Raw genomic sequence first — 13,912 nt, 5'->3', positions numbered from 1 at the left:
ATTTAAAATATGGGGTACAGAGCTAAATAGAGAATTCTCAACAGAGAAATTTAGAATGGTGAGAAGCACTTAAAGAAATGTTCAACATCCTTAGTCATAAGGGAAATGCAAATCAAAATGACCTTGAGATTCCACATCAATCAGAATAACCAAAATCAAAAACACAAGTAACAACAGATGCTGGTGAGGATGTGAAGAAAGAGAAACATTCTTCCATTGTTTGAGGGATTGCAAGCTGGTACAACCAATCTACAAATCAAGCTGGTTCTTCTTCAGAAAAATGTAACTAGTTTTAAATGAATAATTTGGAACAAACCTTTGAAAAATTTCTCATCATGTACCCTTAATGTTTTGTTTTGTTTTGTTTTGTTTTGTTTTGTTTGGGTCTCCTTTTGACCTGGTAACTTTGGTAACTGGTCCATGAAAACAAAGAGAGTAGAGCTGATGAACAGGGTTTTGGTAGGCTGGTGAATAAGTTGGATATAATAGATGTATCTCCTGGTCAGCTTTGGTGAGAGAGATCAACTTTATTCAGAGTGAAATAAAAGGGTTATATAGTTTTAGGGAAGGAGGTAGAAATATATCCAGAATGGGAAAAAGATCATTTGGTAAAGGCTAAGGCACTAGGGTGCCTCGATATGGGGAGACACTGTAGAAATCTCTGGTCCTTGCTGATTAGGTTCTCATGGGGAAAAAAGAAACTGAACCTATAATCTAACCAAGACTACATGGCATTCTTCAGGTAGAGGGTATAGGATTTCAAGCTCCCCAGACAAGGTTTAAGGAGACTACCATTTTTCACAGAGCTTAGGGCTTTTCAGTAATGCCAGATTTTGACATTAGTTATGTGAAGTTATAGACAAAACTTATCCTGATTTAAATGATTTGTAATTTACACATGTATCTAAATACTGGCATAGCAAAAAAAAAAAGGCTGCTAAAATATTGCTTTCATTGATATTTATAATATTTCTAGAACTGCATTAAAATTTAAAAATTCTTATATTACCTTAGAATACAATAATAATTAATATGAAATAAATGTACTTACAAAGACCATTGCATTCACTACATGAAATAGTCTTGTCATTTCTAACAAAATAGTAATAAAATAGTCAAAGTGGGTTAAATAGTTAAACAAGAAAGTGGCTTGAGAAGTTTTATATAGTATCAATGAATGTAGACATAAATATAAATTATATGAAACACATTGTTATGATTGTGAGGTTAAAGTAAGGTATTTGGAGAATAATGAGCATTTACTATTATATCGAAAACAAATTCTTTCAAGTGTCTCTAACTCTTAACAGAAATTTTCAGAGACATAATCCACTATCAAACTCAGTTACAGTGAGTTCCTACAGAATACCTGGCAGTTACTATTAAATGAGTTTAATCAAACAGAAATCAGTATGCGTCCATGCCAAACCTCAAGCTATTTTTATCCCCAAATCATATGCATATTTGTCACATTAATTCTCAACTGAATTCTTTTGTGTACATACCATTGTTTTATGTTCATATGCATACATTTGTATGTACATGTATAAAGAAGTCATAAATTAATATTTAGTATCTTCTAATCTCCATTTTATTTGTTGTGATAGAATCTCCTTCTGAATTGTGGCCTATTGCTTTATTAAGATTAGATGCCCTCAGAGGTCTTGTGTCTCCATTTCAACTGTGCCAGTATAACAGGTACCTGGAATACATGCAGCTGAGGATTAAACTCAGTTTCACACAATTGTTGAGCAAGTACTTTGCTACTAAAACACTCACCAGACCCTCATAACTGTACTTAGTTAGAAGTTTCATGTTTCCAATGTAAATCTCATATACTAAATGATTTTAGGTGTATATTATGTTGATTCTAGGATGCTGGATGAATATTATTGAGTTTAAATGCTACTTGCAGATTTTAAATAAAGGACACTTGAAAACAGAAGACATATTGCTAGATTTTATTAAATTTTATCAGTTTTCTACTGGCTAATACAGATATAACAAAACCAGTGTCAGAGTTGTCAAATTATTAGTTCACTCATTCTAACATAAGTCTAAGTATATAAAGTTAAAGACAGGAAATAATGTAAAAATGTAGGTTATTAAAAGTTGACTCATAAAATCTCAATTAGTGGTACTGAATTTGTAATTATTATTAAAAGAAAAAACCATCTGCTGCAGACTGAGCTTTAAAAGGTGCAGGTCATTGGGAAGCATGTGTATTTATTTGTATTGAGCATCAAAATTAAGCTATGTACAAAAGCACATCTAAAATAAATTGGCATTGTCATTGCTCATGTCAGATTTATCCCAAGATCATTTTTATTCTGTTTATATGACAGACTCTGATCTCACTATCACTCTCAGAATATTAACTAAGAGGTGTCTTTGCTTTTCCAAAGGTTGGGAGGCTTATTACAGCAAGATGTAACTACATTTCCTTTTAAGAAATTACACTATTTAATTTTGATTTAGAAAAATTAATTATTTTACTATGACTTAACTGTCTATGAATTTCTTAACTCTTTTAGCCTTGGGGTTTCTTTGGAGTTGGTAAGCTTTATAACCAGAATGGCTATAATTGCATTTAAAGCTATTTATCTATGGTATACAATAGTTTGTGTCTATACAAAAACATGGTCATAGTTGTTATGATGGTTTGAATAAGTATGGCCTCCATAAACTCATGTGTTTGAATGTTTGGCCCAAAGGGAATGACACTACTAGTAGATATGGCATTATTAGAGGAAGTGTGTCACTGATCTTTCCAGCTTTTGGTTATTATAAAAAAGGCTGGTATGAACATAGTGGAGCATATGTCTTTGTTATATGTTGGGGCATTTTCTGGGTATATGCCCAGGAGTGGTATAGCTGGGTCCTCAGGTAGTGCTATGTCCAATTTTCTGAGGAACCGCCAGACTGACTTCCGGAGTGGTTGTACCAGTTTGCAACCTCACCAACAATGCAGGAGTGTTCCTCTTTTCTTCACATCCTCTCCAGCATCTACTATCACCTGAATTTTTGATCTTATCTATTCTGACTGGTGTCAGGTGGTATCTCAGTGTTGTTTTGATTTGCATTTCCCTGATGACTAAGGATGTTGAACATTTCTTAAGGTGCTTCTTGGTCATTTGTGTTTCCTCAGTTGAGAATTCTTTGTTTAGCTCTGTACCCCATTTTTAATGGGGTTATTTTGTTGTTTGGCATCTAATTTCTCGAGTTCTTTGTATATATTCGATATTAGCCCTCTATCAGATGTAGGATTGGTAATGATCTTTTCCAAATCTGTTGGTTGCCGTTTGTCTTGTTGACAGTGTCCTTTGCCTTACAGAAGCTTTGCAATTTGATGAGGTCCTATTTGTCGATTCTTGATCTTAGAGCATAAGCCATTGGTGTTCTGTTCAGGAACTTTTCCCCTGTGCCTAGGTATTCGAGGGTCTTCCCCAACTTCTCTTCTATTAGTTTCAGTGTATCTGGCTTTATGTGAAGGTCCTTTATCCACTTGGAGTTGAGCTTTGTACAAGGGGATAAGAATGGATTAATTTGAATCCTTCTACATGTTGACCTCCAGTTGAGCCAGCGCCACTTTTTGAAAATGCTGTCCTTTTTCCACTGGATGGTTTTAGCTCCCTTGTCAAAGATCAAATGACCATAGGTGTGCGGGTTCATATCTGGGTCTTCAATTCTATTCCATTGATCTGCCTGTCTGTCTCTGTACCAATACCATGCAGTTTTTGTCACTACTGCTCTGTAGTACAGTTTGAGGTCCGGAATGGTGATTCCCGCAGAGGTTCTTTTATTGTTGAGAATAGTTCTCGCTATCCTAGGTTTTTTGTTATTCCGAATGAATTTGTAGATTGCTCTTTCTATCTCTATGAAGAATTGATTTGGAATTTTGATGGGTATTGCATTGAATCTGTAGATTGCTTTTGGCAGGATGGCCATTTTTACTAAGTTAACCCTGCCAATCCAGGAGCATGGGAGATCTTTCCATCTTCTGAGAGATCTTCTTCAATTTCTTTCTTCAGAGACTTGAAGTTCTTGTCATACAGATCTTTTACTTGCTTGGTTAGATTCATTCCAAGATATTTTATTTTATTTGTGGCTATTGTAAAGGGTGTCATTTCCCTAATTTCTTTCTCGGCCTGTTTATCCTTTGAATAGAGGAAGGCTACTGATTTGTTTGAGTTGATTTTATATCCAGTCACGTTGCTAAAGTTGTTTATAAGGTTTAGGAGTTCTCTGGTGGAAGTTTTAGGGTCACCTAAGTATACTATCATATCATCTGCAAATAGTAAAATTTTGACTTCTTCCTTTCCTATCTGTATCCCTTTGACTTCCTTTTGTTGTCTAATTGCTCTAGCTAGGACTTCCAGTACTATATTGAATAGGTAAGGTGAGAGTGGACAGCCTTGTCTAGTCCCTGATCTTAGTGGGATTGTTTCAAGTTTCTCTCCATTTAGTTTGATGTTGGCTACTGGCTTGCTGTATATTGCTTTTACTATGTTTAGGTATAGGCCTTGTATTCCTGATCTTTCCAAGACTTTTAACATGAAGGGATGTTGAATTTTGTCAAATGCTTTCTCAGTGTCTAGTGAGATGACCACGTGGCTTTTTCCTTTAAGTTTATTTATATAGTGGATTACATTGATGGATTTCCGAATATTGAACCATCCCTACATTCCTGGGATAAAGCCTACTTGATCATGATGTATAATTGTTTTGATGTGTTGTTGGATTCAGTTTGCGAGAATTTTATTGAGTATTTTTGCATCAATATTCATAAGTGAGATTAGTCTGTAGTTCTCTTTCTCTGTTGGGTCTTTCTGTGGTTTAGGTATGAGTGTAATAATAGTTCCATAGAACGAATCGGGTAGTGTTCCTTCTGTTTCTATTCGATGGAATAACTTGAAGAGGATTGGTATTAGGTCTTCCTTGAAGTTCTGAAAGAATTCTGCACTGAAACCATCTGGCCCCGGACATTTTTTGGTGGGAAGATTTTTAATGACTGTTTCTATTTCTTTAGGAGTTATGTGATTGTTTAGATGGTTTATCTGCTCCTCGTTTAACTTTGGTACCTGGTATCTATCTAGAAAATTGTCCATTTCCTCCAGATTTTTCAATTTTGTTGAGTATAGGCCTTTGTAGTAGAATCTGATGATTTTTTTTAATTTCCTCTGTTTCTGTTGTTATGTCTCCCTTTTCAGTCCTGATTTTATTAATTTGAATACTGCCTCTGTGCCCTTTGGTTAGTCTGGCTAAGGGCTTGTCTATCTTGTTGATTTTCTCAAAGAACCTGCTCCTGTTTTTATTGATATTTTGTATAGTTCCTTTTGTTTCAGCTTGGTTGATTGCAGCCCTGAGTTTGATTATTTCCTGCCGTCTACTCCTCTTGGGTATATTAGCTTCTTTTTGTTCTAACGCTTTCAGGTTTGCTGTCAAGTTGTTAATGTATGCTCTTTCCAATTTCTTTTTGTGAGCACTTAGAGCTATGATTTTTCCTCTTAGTACTACTTTCAGTGAGTCCCACAAGTTTTGATATGAAATGTCCTCATTTTCATTTAAATCTAAGAAGTCTTTAATTTCTTTCTTTATTTCTTCCTTGACCAAGTTATCATTGAGTAGATCATTGTTCAGTTTTTAAGTGTATGTGGGTTTTCTGTTGTTTTTGTCCATGTCAAATATGAGTCTTAGTCCATGGTGGTCTAATAAGGTACTAAAGATTATTTCAATCTTTTTGTATCTGTTGAGGCCTGTTTTGTGACCAATTATATGGTCTATTTTCGAGAAGGTACCATGAGGTGCTGAGAAGAAGATATATTCTTTTGTTTTAGGATGAAATGTTCTATAGATGTCAGTTAGGTCCAATTGGTTCATAACTTCTGTTAGTTTCATTGTGTCTCGATTTAGTTTCTGTTTCCATGATCTGTCCATAGCTGAGAGTGGGGTGTTGAAATCTCCCACTATTATTGTGTAGGGTGCAATGTATGCTTTAAGCTTTAGTAAAGTTTCTTTTATGTATGTGGGTGCCCTTGCATTTGGGGCATAGATGTTCAGAATTGCGAGTTCCTCTTGGTACATTTTTTTCTTTGATGAATATGAAGTGTCCTTCTTTATCTTTTTTGATTACTTCTGGTTGAAAAATGATTTTATTTGATATTAGAATTGCTACTTCAGCTTGTTTCTTGGGACCATTTGCTTGGAAGATTGTTTTCCAACCTTTTACTCTGAGGTAGTGTCTGTCTTTTTCACAAAGGTGAGTTTCCTGAATGCAGCAAAATGTTGGGTCCTGCTTACGTATGAAGTCTGATAGTCTATGTCTTTTTATTGGAAAATTGAGTCCATTGATATTAAGAGATATTAAGGTGAAATGAATGTTGTTTCCTGTTATTTTTGTTATTGGCAGTGGAGATATGTTTGTGTAGCTACCTTCTTTTATGGCTTTTGGAAGATTACTTTCTTGCTTTTTCTAGGTTGTAGTTTCCCTCCTTGTGTTGGAGTTTTCCATCAATTATTCTTTGAAGTGCTGGGTTTGTGTTGAGATACTGTGTAAATTTGGATTTGTCATGGAATATTTTGGTTTCTCCATCAATAAAGATTGAGAGTTTTGCTGGGTATAGTAGTCTGGGCTGGCATTTGTGTTCTCTTAGCGTCTGTATGATGTTGGTCCAGGATCTTCTGGCTTTAATGGTCTCTGGTGAGAAGTCTGGTGTAATTCTTATAGGTCTGCCTTTATATGTTACTTTGCCTTTTTCCCTTACTGCTTTTAGTATTTTTTCTTTGTTTTGTACATTTGATGTTTTGACTATTATATGGCAGGAAGTATTTCTTTTCTGGTCTAAACTATTTGGAGTTCTGTAGGCTTCTTGTATATTTATGGATATCACTTTCTTTAGGTTAGGGAAGTTTTCCTCTCTAATTTTGTTGAGAATATTTACTGGTCCTTTAACTTGGGTGTCTTTCCCCTCGTCTATACTTATTATCCTTAGGTTTGGCCTTCTCATTGTGTCTTGGATTTCTTGTATATTTTGGGTTAGTAGCTTTTTGTATTTTGCATTTTTTTGACAGTTGTGTCAATGTTTTCCATGGTATCTTCTGCACATGAGATTCTCTCTTCCATCTCTTGTATTCTGTTGGTGATACTTGTGTCTATGACTCCTGATCTTTTTTTTTTTAGGTTTTCTATCTCCAGGGTAGTCTCTTTTTGTGATTTCTTTATTGTTTCTGCTTCCATTTTTAGATCCTGCATGGTTTTGTTTAATTCCTTCTCCCGTTTGGTTGCATTTTCTTGCAATTCCTTAAGGGATTTTTGTGTTTCCTCTTTAAGGGTTTCTATCTGTTCTTTGAGAGTGTTATTTATGTCTTTCTTAAAGTCCTCTATCATCGTCATGAGAAGTGATTTTAATTCTGAATCCTGCTTTTCTGGTGTGATAGGGTGTTCAGGGCTTGCTATGATGGGGGTACTGGGTTCTGATGATGCCATGTAACTTTGGTTTCTGTTTCTTTCTTTCCTGTGCTTGCCTTTTGCCATCTTGTTAAGTCTAGTGCTGCCTGTACTTGCTGTCTCTGACTGAAGCCTGCCTTTCTAGTTATCTCACTTCTGTCTGATCTTCTAGGGGTCAGATATCTCTGTGATCTTTTCCAGCTGTACTGATTACAGTGGTACATCTAGGATGCCTCAGGATTTGGTGCCTCCAAGGTAGCAGTTCAGCTAGGTGTCTGCTGTTCTGGGTGCAGTGTTTCTTCTAGGATATCTCAGGATATGTTGTCTAACACTCTAAGTTCAGTTGTTCCTCTTTGGCTCTGTTTGAGTGGGCCTTCCAGTATGTCTCAGGTGGAATCCGGGGTCCACACAACAGCAGATCCGGCAGAGGTCTGGTCCAGGCCTCAGATCCTGGAGTAGGCCAGAAGGGGAGTGCTACTCCGCAGGGGCATGGGGGGGGGGGTATCTGCTGAAATCTGAGAGCTCACAGCACCCAGCTATGGGCTTAGGGCAGTATGTGGGTCTTCCTACCTAAAGCTGACTGTGGGATCTGTGGAGCCTCCAGAATGTCTCAGGCGGAATCCGGGGTCCACATTGGGTGTTAGAGTTTTTGACTATGAGATGGCAACCCCATCTCTCCACTTGATGCCCTGTCTTTCTACTTGAGGTGGATTCTAAAAGTTCTTTCTCCCCACTATAGGGCATTTCATCTGTGGTCCCTCCCTTTGAGTTCTGAGAGTCTCTTCCCTCTCAGGTTTCTGGTACATTCTAGAGCATACATCCATCTACCTCCTACCTCTGAGGTTGCCTGTTTCCATTCTTTCTGCTGGCTCTCATGACTTTAGTCCTGTTTCAGTCTCCCCAATACCTGATCATATTTTCCTCTTCTTTTCTCTGGCTCCTTTTGAGATACATGCAGATATTTACACCCAACTAATGGATAGAAACTGGTGACCCCTGTGGTTGAATTCAGCAAAAGCTGGAATAAGCTCAGGAGCAGGGCAGCAGCATCAACTAACCTGGACTCTGGTGATGTCTCAGACACTGTGCCATCCACCAGGCAGCATACACCAGCTACTATGAGGCCCCCAACACAAATATAGCAGAGACTGATTTGTCTGGCCTCAGTGAGAGAAGATGAACCTAACCTTCAAGAGAATTGAGGCCCCAGAAAGTGGAGAGGTCTGGTGGGTTGGGGGTGGGGAGTTGAGAACATCCTTTTGGAGACATGAAGGGGAGGAGGTATGAGATTTGGAACAGTTAGAGGACAGACCAGGAGGGGCATAAAGACTAGATTTTAAAATATTTAAAGAATAATAAAAGATATCCATGAAATAGAATGACTCATGATTGGAAGGAATGTAATGAAAGAATAAATTTTCATTGGTTTGGGAGATTTAACCATACTATCAGGCATATCAATGGTTCATTAATTTGTATTCGCATATATTATTAACTTTAATTCAAATTACTTTAGTATGTGTATACTAGTTCATGTAGTGGAAAGTAACTAGATAGTTTATGAATTTTATTATATATTTCATCACATTAATTATCCACTTATTTGTGTGCATATCTTCGTGTTTTAACTACTTTTGTTTCTTTGTCTATAGATGGATTTGCCTCATATGCATATCAGATATATGTCACAAGGATAGAGTTAATTCTTAGCATCACATCCAAATTCTACTTCCATTCCTTTAGCTGGGGGAAGACAGCTAATGTTGCTCTCTAAAGACTATATGAAAGTGTTCCTGATCATTTGAGTTGACAAGGAAACCATTATAAGGATACATCATGTCTGTAAGCCATTGCCTAGAATCAATATTCATTATTTTCCTCCCACTAATTTAGTCAAATATTAGTCATAAACCTATTTTTATCTATGTCACTTCATCACAATGGATCTTATCATGTAAAAGAGCAGTTTAATAGTGTAGCAATCCCTACTGAGACACCCAGTACATGAAACAGTTATAAAAAAAATCAAAACAAATAAACCAAAACAGGAGGGCATTTATTTATCAAAGAGTGGTAAAGTGGTAGAAAACACACACACACACACACACACACACACACACACACACACACACACATCAGTAGTTGACAATTAAAATTTCAGGGGTGAATTAAAATTATCCTAGAAGAAATCTCCATGTCAGAGATAACTTTACATTATATATGTGGACAAAAGAAAATGTATATTTTAAAAACTGATGACAGATGACATACCTAGTTGTAGAAAGAAACTTTGTGGTGTTGTCATTAGAAAAGAAAAGAACTTACCAGCTATTGTGAAGTAAACATAATGCAAAAACATAATAAAAATGGAATTTGAAAAAATAAATCAGTCTATACCACCCTGAATGCACCTGATCTCGTCTGATCTCATAAAAAGATAAATCATGTTGATGAATAAACTCTAAGCATATAATAATGAAAATGTAGTATTACAGTTAAGGTAATTTTATGAAAGTAATTTAAGCAAATGCTGTAATAAGTGACAAAATTTAGATGTTGTATAGATTTATTAAAAAGATATAGATCTTCTAGGGTAGGTGTTTTGGGTTTTTTTTCTTATTTACTGAATTTTCCAAAACTATCTGTACTTGAAATTTCTCATCATTTAAAAAATGTAAATGTTATTTTTTATTATTTTTCTATAACATTTTCCCTTATTGTTATAATCTTTTTATTCCTTTTGGTAAAAAAATTCATATAGATAAATAAAGTGTTTAATATTGAAAATATTGTAAATGAGGAACATTGAAGTATGTTTTATTTGTCATGATTTGTATCAGTCTGACACTGTCATATCATCTTTGTTTAGTTTATTTTACTCATTACAAATCTTTTCAACAAATTATTCTTTGACTTAAAGTTTATTAAAATCTTCAAATGATATAAGATATTTATTTTACATATTTTCAAGTATTTTGGACTATGTTACCTCAGCTAAGGAGTCTTTACCATCTATTAAAATATAAACATTAGTAAATTCTTTTGAAATTAAAACTCACAAAAGGCAGGGATTTTTTTCTTTTATAATTCTTTACATGTAGTACATTATGTCATCATAATATTCAGTAATTTTTTTCTGCATCAGCAATCTGAAAGAAAATATACCCAATGTAACAAGGAAACTGTCTACAAAATTAACATAAAGCTTATTAAATAGCTTAATGCATAAATATGCAAATGAATGAGAAATATCTATACCCTAGAAATCCTCTTGTGATCTTTTTAACTTCCATGCATTAGTAATGAATGGCACTTGCCATAGTAACTACTAGCAAGCATTTAATTATTCTTATCAATGCTGTAACCAGGGTTAAAACAATGCTTAGACATGTGACCTATCATAGGACTCTATCTGCAGTTCCTACTTTAATATTCTTCAACTTAGTACAAAATAAGTACTTATACCCCTGTTCATGTCATTTCTTGATAAAATAAAAATGTGAAGCATAAATATTACAATTATTCTATACAGGCTTAAACTGTTAGCAGATTCACTCACACAGCCCAACTAATAATACTGTTCTTAGAAACCACGATATTTACTTTAATAATATTAGATAATGATAATGCTTTCAAAAATTATTGGGACAAATACCTGAAAAAAAGCAATTTAACAGAGGAAATATTTTTCTATGGCCATTGACTATTATTTTCCAAAAGTTATAGAGGAAATTGACTTGTGATAGTGGGAGATTCTATCTGTTGCTTTTTTTTTTTTTTTTTTTTTTTTTTTTTGACTTAACACATTAGGAAGCAAACCATTTAAGCACCTACTATCTCATGGCTGGGCCCCAACAATTGGTGTTTTGATTGGCCACAAATTTAATAGTTCTACAAATTGTGACAACAACACCCTGTTTACAAAACAAGTGTTTAATTGAATGAGCTGATAGAATCTATTTTAGATTCAAATCTGAATGTAAAGTGATTAAAACAAAAAGATATTTACTACAAAGTTGTCCAGTATATTAAAGAACTTACATCAAAAATGACTACTCATGTTAGTGAGAATATTAGACATCTAAGGAGGAAACGTACCTTCAGCAAGTGGGAGGTTCCCATTGTCATCCTAAACATATAAAAGATACGGGAACAGATCCAGCATTTACACCCACAGACACTCCAGCCACATAATTCCATGGTCCCTTTATTAAGAGTGTACAAAGATCTGGAAAGTGCATCCTTGTCTCCAACAGTGCCATAAAATGTCTTCAATTGGGAGACAAAAGATGTGTGTGGCTGATGGAAATGATTATGTCCATGGCAGATGACAACAATAGGACAGAAAACCACAAAGCCATCAGTTTAAAAGATGGAGCTGAGGGCTTACAGGGTATATTCTGAGTTTCTCCAAGTAGTGAGAGGGCACTGATCACAGGTCATTTTGCCCAGTAAATTGCAGCAAATCCAGTGTAAATGACCCAATATTTCAGACGGGCTTAAGAATCTTTTATTTACTTCAAGCCCAGAAATCACTGGCCTGGAGACAAGGTGAATAATAGTCCCATCTCCTCCCACTCACACCTAGAAATGGACAAAATGACTAGAGAAGAACCATGAATTTATCTCAGCTCATGTCTTGAACTGACTGAAAGTGACCTTCATTTACTGAGTGTCCAAGGATTTTTGCTTTTGCTTTTCTTCCCATCACTTCAAAGAATAGTGAAAGCTGAGTTCTATTATAAAAAAATAAAGATGCAGTTTTCATATGTGAAGTACAAACTTTAAATTTTAACTGTATAGTGTAAAACTATGAGAATATTTACCAACACTGAGATCAAATACTCTTCCAATTTTACCCACCTTTAAATATATTATCCACTAAAATATAACCTTGTTTGATGCTTATACTTATTTAATTTAAATGGATTCAATATTAATCAGTAATTTGATATATTGTTGACATTTAAAATAGAATCATGGTATAATGAGGCTGAGAGATAATTAACAAGACATCATAATGCACACATTAATTTAATGGTGAATATGTTTTCTTTTGCCCTGTCCATGAATACAACTTGAAATGTATACCTGTGAACCCAAAATAGATTTTAGTTTGAAAATATGTGACCACTTATAAAGATAAATAATATTTTATTACATAATATTGCAAATGTCCAAGACTATGGAGATACATTTCATCAAAACTACCACAGATATGTAGACTTTCTTTCTTTCTTTCTCTTTCATTCATTCTTTCTTTCTTTCTTTCTTTTTCTCTTTCTTTCTTTCTTTCTTTCTTTCTTTCTTTCTTTCTTTTTCTTCCTATTCTCTCATATATTGCAACATAACTATAGTTTGCCCTCCTTCCTCTCCTCCAAGTCCTTCCCTATGGTAGTTTGAATATGTTTAGTCCTCAGGAATTGGCACTATTATTAAGTATGACCTTATCTGAGGAGGTGTAGCCTTGTTAGAGGAAGTGTGTCACTGTGGGGGTGGGACATTGTGGTCTCATAAATGTGCTCACGACTGTGCAGTGTGATCCAGAACCTTCACCTAGTTGCTTGAAGAAGACAGTCCCCTCTGTTCTTAGCAAGATATAGAACTCTTAGCTTTTCTAGTACCAAGTCTACCTGTATAATGCCATGCTTCCCAACATGATGATAATGGAATAAATCTCTGAAACTATAAGCCAGCCTCAACTAAATGTTTGCTTTTATAAGGGTTGTCTTGATTCTTGTTTCTTTTCACAGCAAAAAAAAAAAAAAAAAAAATTGTACTAACACACACTCAGACAATTCACCTCTTCCCCCAATTAACTCCTCCTCCTTCAGAAATGTGAAGACCTCCCTGGGATATAAATCAATCATGACATATCAGGTTGCAATCTTTCTTCCTTCTTTACAGCATGATTTCTCATGCTCCGCCTATTTGGTTATTCGTCTCTGCATCCACTTCCATCAGTTGTTAGAATGTAGTGGGTTGGCCTGATGCTGCTTGTATAGTGGTTGGTTCCTCAAGACCTGGTTGCCAAAGATGAGAGAGTATACACTAAGACCCAAGTGACACTATGTGAATTTGCCCCCAAGTTATTTTTGATCGCTGAATAAAGATGCTCACAGCCAATACCTGGGCAGAAGAGACATAGGCAGAGTTAAGTGTTCCTGGGGTTGAGGGTCAGAGGAGAACAAGGAGGGATCTGGTGTTGCGCGTGCCTCTCAAGTCCCCTTTGCCAGCAAAAAAGGACACGAGAGACAGTATTCGGGTAGTTACTGCAAACGAGGCTTTACTCTGTAACAGCAAACGTGGAAAACGAGGAAGGGCTGAAGACAGGAAGAGGCCTAGCTTAAATACACCCTAGAGTGACGTATTCACTTCTGATTGGCTGTTCGGTCACCACCCAATATTACGCCTCGGGATTGGCCAGTGGGCCAGTGACTTTGGCGGGCTTTCTGCCTTTGCAGC

The sequence above is a fragment of the Arvicanthis niloticus genome, chromosome 4, assembly GCF_011762505.2.
Source record: "Arvicanthis niloticus isolate mArvNil1 chromosome 4, mArvNil1.pat.X, whole genome shotgun sequence".
NCBI lineage: Eukaryota > Metazoa > Chordata > Mammalia > Rodentia > Muridae > Arvicanthis > Arvicanthis niloticus.
This window is presented reverse-complemented; position numbering follows the sequence as displayed.